Raw genomic sequence first — 12,500 nt, forward strand, 5'->3', positions numbered from 1 at the left:
GTTCACTCTCTCGCTCACACCGGCGGGCGGACGCTGCCCTCCTGCACGTCTGGAGGTATCAGCATTTACACAGGTTCTCAGGAATCAAACCGCTAACCTTCCCATCCCTTTATTTGTAATTTGAATATTTAGAAATTATTCAGTGGTCAGTGTTTTTTGCCTCGATAATGATCACTGCCACATGTAGTGGGAAGGGTACTCCCAGTGTTAGAGCTGTGACAGTTACACAGTTGTGCGTTGTGCAGCAGCAGCAGCAGCCCTGTTACGACTGTAAGTACGTGTCTCTGTATGGTGGCAGTAGCATTTGACGTAAAAAATAGTTTCCATTTCCTCCATTATATATGAGCGCAGAGGGCCTTGCTGTTGCCTTCCAAGGTGAAACTGCTACAGATCACATCAGCAGCATACAAGGACATTCATGTTACAGTTTTTCATTTGTCAGTGGAATAACGCTAAACTCCTCTAACTCAAAACCAAGCCAGGTTCTTTACAAGTGAAACTCACGACAAATTAAAGTGGGCCAACTAGACTGCCCTCTCGACTGTTCTCCCCCACTTCTATACCCGATAAAGAATGTAGATTCAATTATTGACATATGCAATTGTTAGTAAAGAAGAGAAAAAAGTTTCACAATATGAAGGCTAGTTATGATGATTTTAAGTTCACCCAGTTTTCAAGAAATACAGACACTCAAAGTGATGCATAAAATCCGAAGAAAAACCCCCTCAGAAAGCTAAATATAAGGTTGGTTTAGTTTTGACATATAATACTGATTTTATCAGCTGGGAAGCCAGTCAGTGATTCACCTGAAGAGCCCTGCCTTATCTCCTGTTCTACATAGCAAATGCTGCGGTCTGATAAGGTAAATTCATTTCTTACTCAGTGAATCAACAAAAATAATAATTATGATAATAATGATGATACTACCCCTACAAGACAGCGTCTCTATAAAAGCACAGCTGCAGATACGCCGACAAATCCACAGGATTCAAATACAGGACATGGAGTGCAAAGGTGTTGCTAATATTGGGATGTTTAGTCATTACCTTGTGAGTGTGGATGCTGGAATGCAGCGTACAGTAAGTGGTGCCCTATAGCCAACACTGGGAAGAGCCCCTGCCAGCCTGATATGTTCTGCTAGCAATCACAGCCCACTGAGTCACAGGCCAGCGGAAAATGTCAGATAAACATCACACTGGGAATGAGCTTCCTTCATCTCCCTCTCTGTCTGGCACTAGAAGTGGTTTAAGAATAGCACTAGAAATGGAGCTGCTTATTTTAAGTGACGCCGTGAGAGTCAAAAGGTCAAATGAAACATACAAGGTTAGAAAAGGCAAATTCAGCGCTGAGTAGATCAGATGATTGAGGTACACGCCAGGGTGTGTTGTGGGTTTCGCTCTGATTCAAACGTTATGCTGCGTGTTATTCTGTCTGGCTAACATCCCCGGCTGTCGTCCAGCGTTATGTACTGTCCAATAAAGCTCAGAGAGGGACTGAAACCTGAGTCAGTGCTTCTAGGTCCGCTGCTGCAGAAATACTGCATTAGAACTAAGGTCAGACTTGGCTCACTCTCAATCATCCAATTCACACCTTCACACAAGCGTTCACAAAAGCTTGTCGTAATTTCCTGTGAGACCTTAAAAGACGCAGTCAGGAACAGCTCTGACTGCGGGCTGGAATAGTAAATCACACGAGGGCAGCTATGATATTTCATTTCTGCTGAACATTTCTCTGCTCATCGACCGGTGGGAGAAAGGAGCCTGTGAAACATCTCTTCCAGTTTCATGACGTCTAACACAAACTCTGCTGCACTGCAAATGGGACTTACACCATATAACAGCTTTGTCAGCTATAATAGCCTTTTACTGGCTACATACTATATTGGAAAGGAAATAGGGAATTCTTGGACTTTAGGGTGATGGGAAACACGCTATCTCATGGACTGGGCTCAGTTATTATTTAGATATACGTTGCTTTATTCCAATTTTCCTCTACTTTATACATCTCAGCTACGTTTTAGAGGTGAATATTATATTTTTTATACCACAAATGAACTTAATCGTTTTAATTTTAAGATAATTTGATGGTTTGGATTTACGCGTAAAACTTCAATGTCTTAAATTCTATACTGCGAACATTTAAAAGAAGCTGCAACAACATTTATCAGTAAGTGTAGAGTACAGCTGAGTTTGGAGTAATTATGTGTACTTAAACTTGAAGGAAAATTTGGACTTTGTCTCCTAGCCAATTTTTTTTTCCTATGTGTTTACAATAGATAAGGACTAAAAAAAATTATACATTTTGAAGTAACACGTGAGAACAAAATGACTGCATCCTTGACAACTGTAACTGGCACGTCGAAAAAATACCCTCGTCAAAGTCCATCTAGTGAAAGAGCTTGTTTAACCACTGACGGGCTCAGGCTCTTATTCTGACAATTGCCAGATTGCAGGTCATAACAGTCTTGTTAAATATTGGAGCAGTTTAAATATTTTAGTTCCTAATGACCATGTCAAACCAAACAAGAAAAAAGGGCCAGGTTGAAAAGTACCATAATTTCCCATTAGAGCGATACATCACTCCCAAGATGTATATTTTGCCTTTCAAGTACAAAAGGTCACAAATAGTTGTCTTGAGCTCACGAAGACATTTTTTTTCCTCCTGCATCACGTCTTTGTGTCCACACAAGTCAGACAGAGTCATTCAGCTTGAAGCTAATGGAGACCGACAGCTAACAGCAACAAAACTGTCAAAAAATGTCAGTTTACAAACTCAAGAGTAGAACATAGAGTAAAATCCACGTCTACTGCTCTGTAATCCAGAAATGCTTTGACTTTAGCGATAAAAACTATGTTATTATTATTATTATTATTATTCAGCTGTTTTAGTAAATTTGGGAACTCCAGTTGTATTAAAACTACATGGAAACCTCTGTGGATTTGAACTGTTACTGTCACTAAGTCAACTTATTCAACTTCAGAAAACTCTCCAAAGTTCCATCGTCGTCTTCCGCTTATTCCTTACTAGTGAGGGTCGCAGGGGGGGGGGCCTATCCCAGCATCTACGAGCGAGAGGCGGGGTTCACCCTGGACAGGTCACCAGTCCATCACAGGACCAACACATAGAGACAGACAACCATTCACACTCACAGTCACACCTACGGTCAATTTAGAGTATCAATCAGCCTCGTCCCCTCTTGATGTCTTTGGACTGTGGGAGGAAGCTGGAGTACCAGAGAGAACCCACACAGGAACAGGGAGAACATGGAGACTCCACACAGAAAGATCCTGTGATGGAGCCGGGACTCGAACCCAGAACCTTCTTGCTGTGAGGCCACAGTGCTGACCACTGCACCACCGTGCAGCCCCTCTCCAAAGTTATACAAAATAATACATTCAAAGCTACATCTGCTGTATCTGCCCCCCCGCCCCCAAAAAAGACCTCTTTCGTCCCATCTGAAATCGTTTCCTACCTGTAGAGGAGGAATCTCAGTCCGTCGGTCCTCCAGAGGACTCCATTGCTGTACTTATCCATTACAGCTGCTGCACCTTCTGCAGGCCACGTCCACCGTCTCCTCTCCTCCTGTGACTCTGGCGCTGGCAGGTTTTTGGTGAGGCCAGTCAGGTCTAGACTCATCTGAGTTGCAGTGGTTTGCTGGCCGCAGTGTTAAGGAGCTGTGTTTAATTAGGCCCATCCTGCTGAGCTGCTCCTGTTTATTTCCCCCGTGGCGCTCTGCTGATCTCCGCTGAGTAGCCAGAGACAGACACAATCATTATGCATACACTTCTACACAACAGCACCTACACACTGTTCAGGCAGGCACATAAAGTAATCGACAGATGCATGACCTGACTGCTTCGCCATATACGCCTTCGTTTTCTGGAAAATGTCATTCTGTGCAGGTTTACGGGGACAGTATATAGCGGCTCATCGAGCGCCGCCTGTGATCCACTTATCTTAGCTTGGATTTACACATTATCACACTGAAGCCATGCACGAGAGCCCACACGTCAAAGAGAAAAAGAAAAAAAACACATTTTTACTCTTTGATTTTTACACAGGTGTAAACAGTATGTTAAGTGGTGAGATTTAGAGTGGCTGCAGGGTAGATTTAGTCACCTGTGGACAGATTTCATTAAAACTGTTTTGGCTGGAAAGCATGAGCACATCATATCACATCAAAATTATATTAGCTGGCCAAACTGTGACAATTTTTTGTTGTTGTTGTTTTGCTCTTTGTTTCATTCACAATTCCAAATCGAGCGTGTGCCACACGGAGGAAAGGCCAGTAGTCGTGTCTCTGCTGAGTAAAAAAATCAATCCGAGTGAAAACAAGAAAAGTAATCGCCCTAAGAGAAGTTAAGCTGAGCCTGTGAGCTTCTCAGGATTCCTGCAGGCAAGAAACTCCAGCGAGTTCTTTTAAACATTAACCATTTAATTTAAATGTGGCTCCAGTGAAGTGGAAGAGAGTTGCTGTTTATCTGGACTGGGTCTCTATGCGGCAGAGAGAGAGAAGCATCAGGTCAGCACAATGCTGCAGCCAACAGAAGAGACAGAGATAGATGGATAATCAGTACACTCTACCATACATTTTCTCTATACGTATACTTTAAGCTGCTTGGCTACACAAAGATAGACAAACAGGATAATGTGTTGACCACACAATTTCTCCTCCTTTTCACTTTGCTCATTGTGTTCAGTGGCTGCACACTGAGAACAATTGGAACACATGGCGTGTTTGACGACTCTGGCAGCAAGCAAACCGTGAAAGTAGGACTGGCAGAGCAGCCATGTGATCGGTGCCAGATTCTTCCTGATACACAACTCAACACACACACACACACACACACACACACACACACACACACACACACACACACACACACACACATAAATACGCACACAATTATTTAGCAGAAATATGATTGATTGTCTAGCTTTTAGATACGCTGTTTCCTGTTCTTAGGTTTTTGGCTGTAATCTGTAATATAAAAGCAGAACGGACCTGAAGTGTATCTGAGGAAATAGAGGTGCACTTGCAGAGCGCAGTCCTCCGCCAAGGTTTGTGTAACATTTCCTGGTATATTAATTAATTGCCAGAGATAAGAGTGACTACGTATTGAATATTGTTTTGAAAATGAACTGTTCGGTGAGCTGAGTGTCCGTAGGTGAAGAGTTGCCACAGCTAACTTTGTGTTTCACCAGACGAAGTTGTAGAGCCAGCTGTGTGGGGCTAGAACGCGCTGCAGGGGTGATGTCATGTGGTGTTTATTTCTCTAATATGGATTTTCTCACCTCGCTACACTGTCAGATAATCATATTTTCATTAATTATAAGGTATAGTAAGATTAAATGCACTTAGGAGCCTACATTTTTCAAACTTCTCCCAACACAACATTTTTAGCCAACAGCGATGAATTATTAAGAATCTGAAAAAAATGTAACTGGTGCCCACAGTGAAATCAGGACAGAGGAAATCCTCCTTCATCCAGACATTAGGAGAGGAACCCTTCACCTTGACTAGCTGCTTGTGCTGCCTCTGACTTGGACTTTAACTTTGGTTCAACTGCAGTAAACCCATACAAATGATGCTGAAATAACTAGAATAGAATTTTGATTAAAACTATGATTTCTTGTTTTGTCACACCTGTCCTCAAATCAGCAGGTTTAACTGTCTTTAAAATGCCCGTTATGTGAATGGAGTTTGGTACAGGGACATAGCTTTTCTGTATCCGTCTCTGTTGTCATGATTCAGCTCGTTTCCCTCATGGCTTGTTCCCTCATCTGTGTGTGTGTGTGTGTGCGCGCGTGCGTGCGCGCGTGTGTGTGTGTCCTCATAAATTCTGCTGTGATGTCTGTTGCTGTCGTCGCCATGACGGTCAGTTTCCCTTCATCAGCTGGTGTAAACAATAAGGCTGCTGTGCAAATGCATCCAACAACAAACAGCCCAGTGACAAAGTGACTCAGGACGCAAGCAGGAAGGTGGTGGTTGGTGCCTTCTGGGCTCCTGTAGATGCAACAGGATGAAATAAAGGCCTTATTTAAAGATAATGAAAAATCGTACTCTCAGCTGGTTATAATGGAAATACAGTCATGATCATATCCCCTCTCTCTCCTCCACACTGGCCTCTTATGTAAATCTTCATAATTCAATTATTATCCTTGGAAGTACGGAGTTTACTAACCGACCCTGCATCGTGTCATTATGTGAATAATTTAAGTCGCAAAAAGGACAAGTAGGAATTCTTTTGAAGTGCCCAACTGTGCCCATGTTGGTTGTATATCAGGTCTAATGAGGGACCCCCTTGTCACTGTCACCTGTGATAGACTCATCAGTCTCAGAATCACCAGGCTAATGGAGAGATCGCCCACTGGGATATAAAGGAGAAACGTGTGTGTGTGTGTGTGTGTGTGTGTGTGTGTGTGTGTGTGTGTGTGTGTGTGCGTGTGTGAGGTTACAGTGACTCCCGAGATGCAACGACAGACAATTTATTTACGTTGTTAATGTATTTTCGAGGAGCTCATTTGTTTGTCACCATGTATACTTGACCGGAGAGGATGGAGATTAGCCGAGGAGTCAATATGACCTTTCTGTCTCTCTCCTTCACACCGTCTGCTGCAACAGCTTTGGTATTTTTCTCAGAATGTGCACGCAGAGTGACCGTGAACTTGGATTAAGGAAGGTGCTTGGCAACAGCAGCGGTAGAAGCATTTCTGTAGGATGACATAGAGAAATCTCCTGAGAGCAAATGTATCTTGAGCCGCTGCCTTGACTGGAACATTAGGAGAGGACCTCTGAAAGGAAGATTGCTGCTGATGTGTACTTAACCTGCTTATAAAACAGGCACTTACCATTGCGCAGGCACACGAGAGTAGGTGTAGTTTGGAAAGTATAAACTAAATTCTCGTCGCGCTTGTTTACTTCAAAGTGATACTTGATCCCAAATATGTGTTTGGTCTGTTAAGTACTCAGAAATGTGGTGTTTTTTTTCTTGCTGGAAGTGTTGCTTGTTTGTTTTCGCTCAAATCCAAGTGTTTGTGGATTACTGAATTTTTGTTGAGATAAAGACAACATGGATTAAATGTTTATGAATCTTTACATTTTTTGTTGGTTTTTTTGTTTGTTGCTGCAGTCGCTATCAGCTTAAAGCTAAATAAACGTGTCTGTCTCTTTCTGCATTCTGGAGTCAGCGAGAAGTGATGAGGGAGGGAAAAATGCATCTCTGTGAACTCGAAACACATTTTTATTTTATTTTGATGGGCAAAATACACATTAGGGGGAAGCATCCTATTAACCTGCCATCTTGAAATATAATATCAGATAAATAAAGTAATATAACAAAACCCAAATCTTTATTACATCCAGTTCATCAGTGTTTACATCATTTTTCTGTGGAATCTTTGAAAGCATATTCTTGACAGGCATCTGAAACCGATGCCAAAAATATTCATAGCACAAACCCTCCCTGCCAAACGCTTGCAAAGACTCACCATCGTCGAACTGGCACTTTAATTGTTTTTGATTGCACATTATTAGCAACTCTCAGTACACGTTTCTGTGTTTCGTCTTTTGGCAAGTGAGGCCCATTGTTGATTTCCTTTTTCTCCATGTCACTCGAGTGCAGGACAACACTGTTGGCAGTGATTGGGAGAAAAGAAAAGAAAAAAAAGCGCAGTGACAGGCATGAGCAAACAATCTCAGCATGATCAAAGCTGCTGAGTAGAAGAGAACACTGTGTACAATGATTGGAACGGGGCGAGAGGAGGGGCGCTCCGGTGAAACGGATCAGCCCGACACGGAGTTTCTCTGACACTGCAGTCCGTAGATGGAAGAGTAGTGCACTTTGGAACCATTAATTATAACTCCAGCTCTAATATCAAGAAGCAGGCGGCGGGGCAGCCGTCACACTGACTCCTAACTTTGCAGAAACATGATAGCTGTCGCTGCGTCATAATTAAACTTAAGCCTTCACACTGTTCTTTAAGCTGTGACAACAAACAAACAAAACAGCTGTTAGAATGTGACGTTGCGTAACCTTGATGAGGTAACAACCTCCATCCTGGATCACTTTCAGAATCTGCCTACTTGTACGTAATTACCACATTTCTCCCCTGCAGAGAGCGTCGCTGGTAGGAGCTGGAATGACGTGTGACACCCATTGCCACCCGAGCACTGTCATTAGATGCAGAGGGGAGGCAAAGTTCACCAGACAGCATCTGTGTTAAGGCCCTAATGGCAGCATATCAGGATGTGGAGCTGAAGGAGGAACAGGGTGAGTAAAAATGAATAATTGGTATGGTGGAGTTAAATGGAGGCAGCTAGCTGAGCGTGGCAGCACTGTCTAGTGTGACACTACAAATATGGCTTAGGCTTCTCTCCACTGCAGCTCAAACCACACATTCACTCCAGTTGGGTTGGAATGATACTGCAAAGACGCGTCACTTCTGATCAAGTACACGTGTTTCAAAAGCATGAGCTTACTTTGACTCCGTCGCTCTCTGTTTATACCAATAATATTCATAAATTCTGAACTAAAACGGTCACGTCTGCAGAGATGGAAGCAAATCCATTCAATAAGTGTGTCATTAAAAGTACAAATACCACATTACAACAGTTCTCACTGGCATTTGAGGATTCCTGTTTCTGAGCTTCTGCGATCACGTGGATCGCAGTGACCTTTGACTTCTAAAATCTTCTCAGTTCATCCTTGAGTCCCAGAGGGCATCAGTGCCTAATTTGAAGACATTTCTCTGAAGGTGTTTCAGACATATCATGTTAACAAGAACAGGACTGGCAGATGACAAACCTGAAAATATCCTCCGACCCACATCTGTCGCCCGTGCTTAGGAATAAAAGCTGGCATTAACCCTACAGTGTTGGTGCAGCTGATCTGAACAAGCTTGTGCTTCACTTTTCACACTCTGAACAGATAGGGGGCAGCATGTTACCAGAGAGTTGAGGCATCCAACCTAAGAAACAGGGGAAACAAAGGAAATGCTAACTTCCTTAGCATGTGCAAAAGGGCGAAACGCTCACTGATGATCACAAACTCTGGAGGCCAAATGCAAAGATGAGACAAACTAGACTTTTAATAAACATCCACTTTTCTCTGGAGTTCAGTCTTTGTCTTTTCCAGTCGTTCTAGGAGCTCGGAGACCTGTGACACTGACGTTGAGAATCATAGTCATACTCAAGTCGTGATAACAGAAGTTCAGTCATTTTTAACAGCCTCGTGAGAAAGCATTTCATCCATCGCAAACCCATCCGGGTGAGAGACACTGCAGCGGATCGGGCGCCACGCTAGTCCCTCACCGCCGTCTCTTGAGGAACAGAGAGCAAATCAAATGTTCCCTTTAGAGTTGATGTGATGGAATTTATTTTTATGTTCAGAATTTTGTATTTTGAAGGCAATAAAAGGAAAGTGACTGGGAAACAATCTGACCAGGTTTAAATGAAACTTTTGGGTTGGGGGGGGGGGTAAAGAGCTAATGACGGCACGTTAGCGGTTATTCAGTGAATGCCTCTCTACATAAACTATAGAATCCCGCCATCATTTCTAGATGAACTACTTTCACAGAGTTCCTTCCGGGGCCTGTTGACTGTCTCAAAGAGAGGGATGTTGTGAAGCTGCTGCGTCTGTGAAGCATGTGTGTCTGTACATCATTTATTCTAGTCTTATATGCATACGCGCCTGTATTCAGCGGACAGTTCTGGGTCAGCTCCTTGGCAAGATTCTAATCCAATCTGTTCCCTCTATGTGTAATTAAAATAAGGCTCAGGAATACTGTACCACGTCCCAATTATATTTCTCCAAATGTTCCCGGCAACGTTCCTGCAGTGCGCGCTCAGCTCCCTCTCCTCCCACTTACCCAGTTTGGGTGACAGGCATATGAAAAAGCTGGTTTGTCTGGCAGAGCTTTTTCACAATCCTCCTGATCCATCAGTGCAGGGCCACTGAGGCTCATTGTGTGCATCCAGTAACTTGTAGGGGCAGGTCACTGGTGCGTGGGCCCCCCCTTAACCTCATAAATCTGGCTCAGTCCAGACCTGAACCTCCCCCTGTGTTCAAAATAATGGCGCTCTAATCGGTGGTACCACTTCCTGCGGTGTGTGTGTGTGTGTGTATAAAACATTACTCACTGGGATCCAAAGACCAATGAGGCCAAACTGATCACCAGCTTTTTTTGGGGTCTTTCCCATAAAGGTGTTTCTGAGGAGCACAAATTGGTGAAGCGTTTTAGAGACACTTCCTTTGTCACCATATTTATATTAATCATTGTCTTTATCCTCTCTCCGGCACACTGTTAATATCCATATGAATAAAATATGGACTGCTCATAAGGGATGGTCAAACCACTTCCCTCGCTTGCTTTCAGACGGATCTCATTGTTCCTCATTACTGAAGTGGGTCAGTGCCGTCTCACCTCCCTGCTCACCTGTAGGAGAACATAAGGGTTTTGAGAGAGCTGCAATATTAATGTCCCCATAAAGCAAGAAGGGAGTGCTCACAACCACATCCTATTGTAAATACAAGGTTATGTTCTGTTCCTGTCTATGGTTCTAGACCAGCAGAGTGTTTACACCCTTAAATCCACCTGTGGACTTCTCTACTGCTTTATATTTGTATTTATGCTGTAAAATTACTTCTTGTAATTTTTATGTCAATATGTTGTGTATGTTATAGATTTTGCACTCTCTCTCTCTCTCTCTCTCTCTCTCTCTCTCTCTCTCTCTCTCTCTCTCTCTCTCTCTCTCCCTGTCTATATATATATACAGTATATATATTGTGTGTGTGTGTGTGTGTCAGTATAGCAGTTCAAGTTCAGGGGAAAGGTTTTATTCTCTTCACTTGGTGGGAGCGGTGACAGTGAGTGAAAACACTCACGTTCATACCAAACAGTGGTGTTTCTGCATTCTCTCCGTTCTGAACCATCCACACAGGTACACGTGTCTCACTAATTTGCCTGCAGGGACCTGCAACCGTCCAATTCCCTTGTGCTGTGTAACGTTGTCTAAATTGGGTTATTTAGAGGAACTAAGCAGGATATGAGCAGCTTCTTTAACGCCTAGTCTCCCACAGTTTGTTCTTTGTAGATTGGGCGATTCTTTTTTTTCCCCCCTCTGGCTTTTTTGTTTTTTTTTCACTTTCCCTCCACCTCCAGCTTTGTAGGCAGCTCAGTCAGAACATCTCCCACCGGAGTCTGTGGGTGTCCTCTCGAGTAAGAGGAGCTCCTATTGGTTTTGGTCGTGCTTCCTACCCACACACACACACACACACACACACACACACACACACACACACACACACACACACACATTCAAAGCATCCTTTTGTCTTAGCCAATCATTCTCTGCTAGTCCTGGCAGCTAGCGCGGTATCTGGAACACAAAGAAATGTGTCCACCTTAATACAGTCTGTAGAAGATGCAGAGAGCTGGTACTGGCAAAAAAGAGAGGGAGAGAGAGGAGTGCCTCCGCTGAAGGGCCCCCGTCCTCCTCTCTTCTTCATATGGTGGAGCCTCAGAGGAAGATTCAAGTCAAGTGCTTCAGGGACAATAGCTCTCTGCTGCCAAGCACTGCAGGGTTGCCGATGGAATAAAGCCCATATTTTCACATCAATTACACCATTTAGATAATAGTCGGAGCCCAGTGCTTGATGTCCAATCACGGTGTTCACTAATGCACCCAGTTATTGTAGGAGAAGGGATCATTTTAATCATGTGATTTAGGACAACGTAATCAACGCTGCATCATTAGCGTCAACAATCTGAGTGACGTGATAGCCTTCAGGAGTGTGTGGGCGTCTCCATATGGTTAATTGTAAACCATATGGAGAAACTTTAATCCCTAACTAACACCGACTGTTTGGGTAATGCTTGTCGCTACACTAAAGGTTTATTTATTTATTTATTTATGCAAGACTTTACATGCAAGTGCCTTTCAATGATGCACTGTGTTCTCTCGCTTCCCTTTTTTTTAATAACATTGCACCGTAGGTTTAGAAAATGCTTTCTCTGATGTAATCTATAATAGAAACACTTTATTATCACTGAAGCATGTGGAGTAATACACCAGAGGAAGCCAGATCAGATATTCATCCAAGGTAATTTCCAATGTGTAAACATGAATGTCATCCTTGATAAGGTTGTGCCCATTAGTCCAGCAATGATGATAGATGGCCGGTGATCCACCCGCGTGTTGTTCCGTCTGAACATGCTCATCAGCTGCACAGATTACCATTCTGCTCAGATCCCTCATTTGTGTGTGTGTGTGTGTGTGTGTGTGTGTGTGTGTTAGTGTGTGTGTGTTAATGTGTGTGTGCGCAAAGACAAAAAAAAAAAGGAGAGCTACATTTAAGATAGATATTCAAAAGAAAACCAGAGAGCGAAACAGATATATAAAGAGAAATATTTAGCAGATGTTGCACGGTAATGATTTTGCAATCCCTCATGCACACAATGAGCTGTAATAACGGACAATAAGATTATCTGTGATATGA

General features: G+C 43.1%; 1 long non-coding RNA gene across 1 annotated transcript in view; it reads left to right on the top strand.

Moving 5' to 3' along the window:
- The window catches only part of LOC147261623 (uncharacterized), a 204,869-nt gene that overhangs the window by 38,932 nt on the left and 153,437 nt on the right, over positions 1-12,500 (top strand). Inside the window, exon 3 of the long non-coding RNA XR_015116118.1 lies at positions 8,119-8,273. This is a non-coding gene — a long non-coding RNA (uncharacterized LOC147261623). The remainder of the gene's footprint in view (positions 1-8,118; positions 8,274-12,500) is intronic.

The sequence above is a fragment of the Aulostomus chinensis genome, chromosome 5, assembly GCF_037954235.1.
Source record: "Aulostomus chinensis isolate RoL2024-O1b breed Wild chromosome 5, RoL_Achi_v1.0, whole genome shotgun sequence".
Lineage (NCBI taxonomy): Eukaryota > Metazoa > Chordata > Actinopteri > Syngnathiformes > Aulostomidae > Aulostomus > Aulostomus chinensis.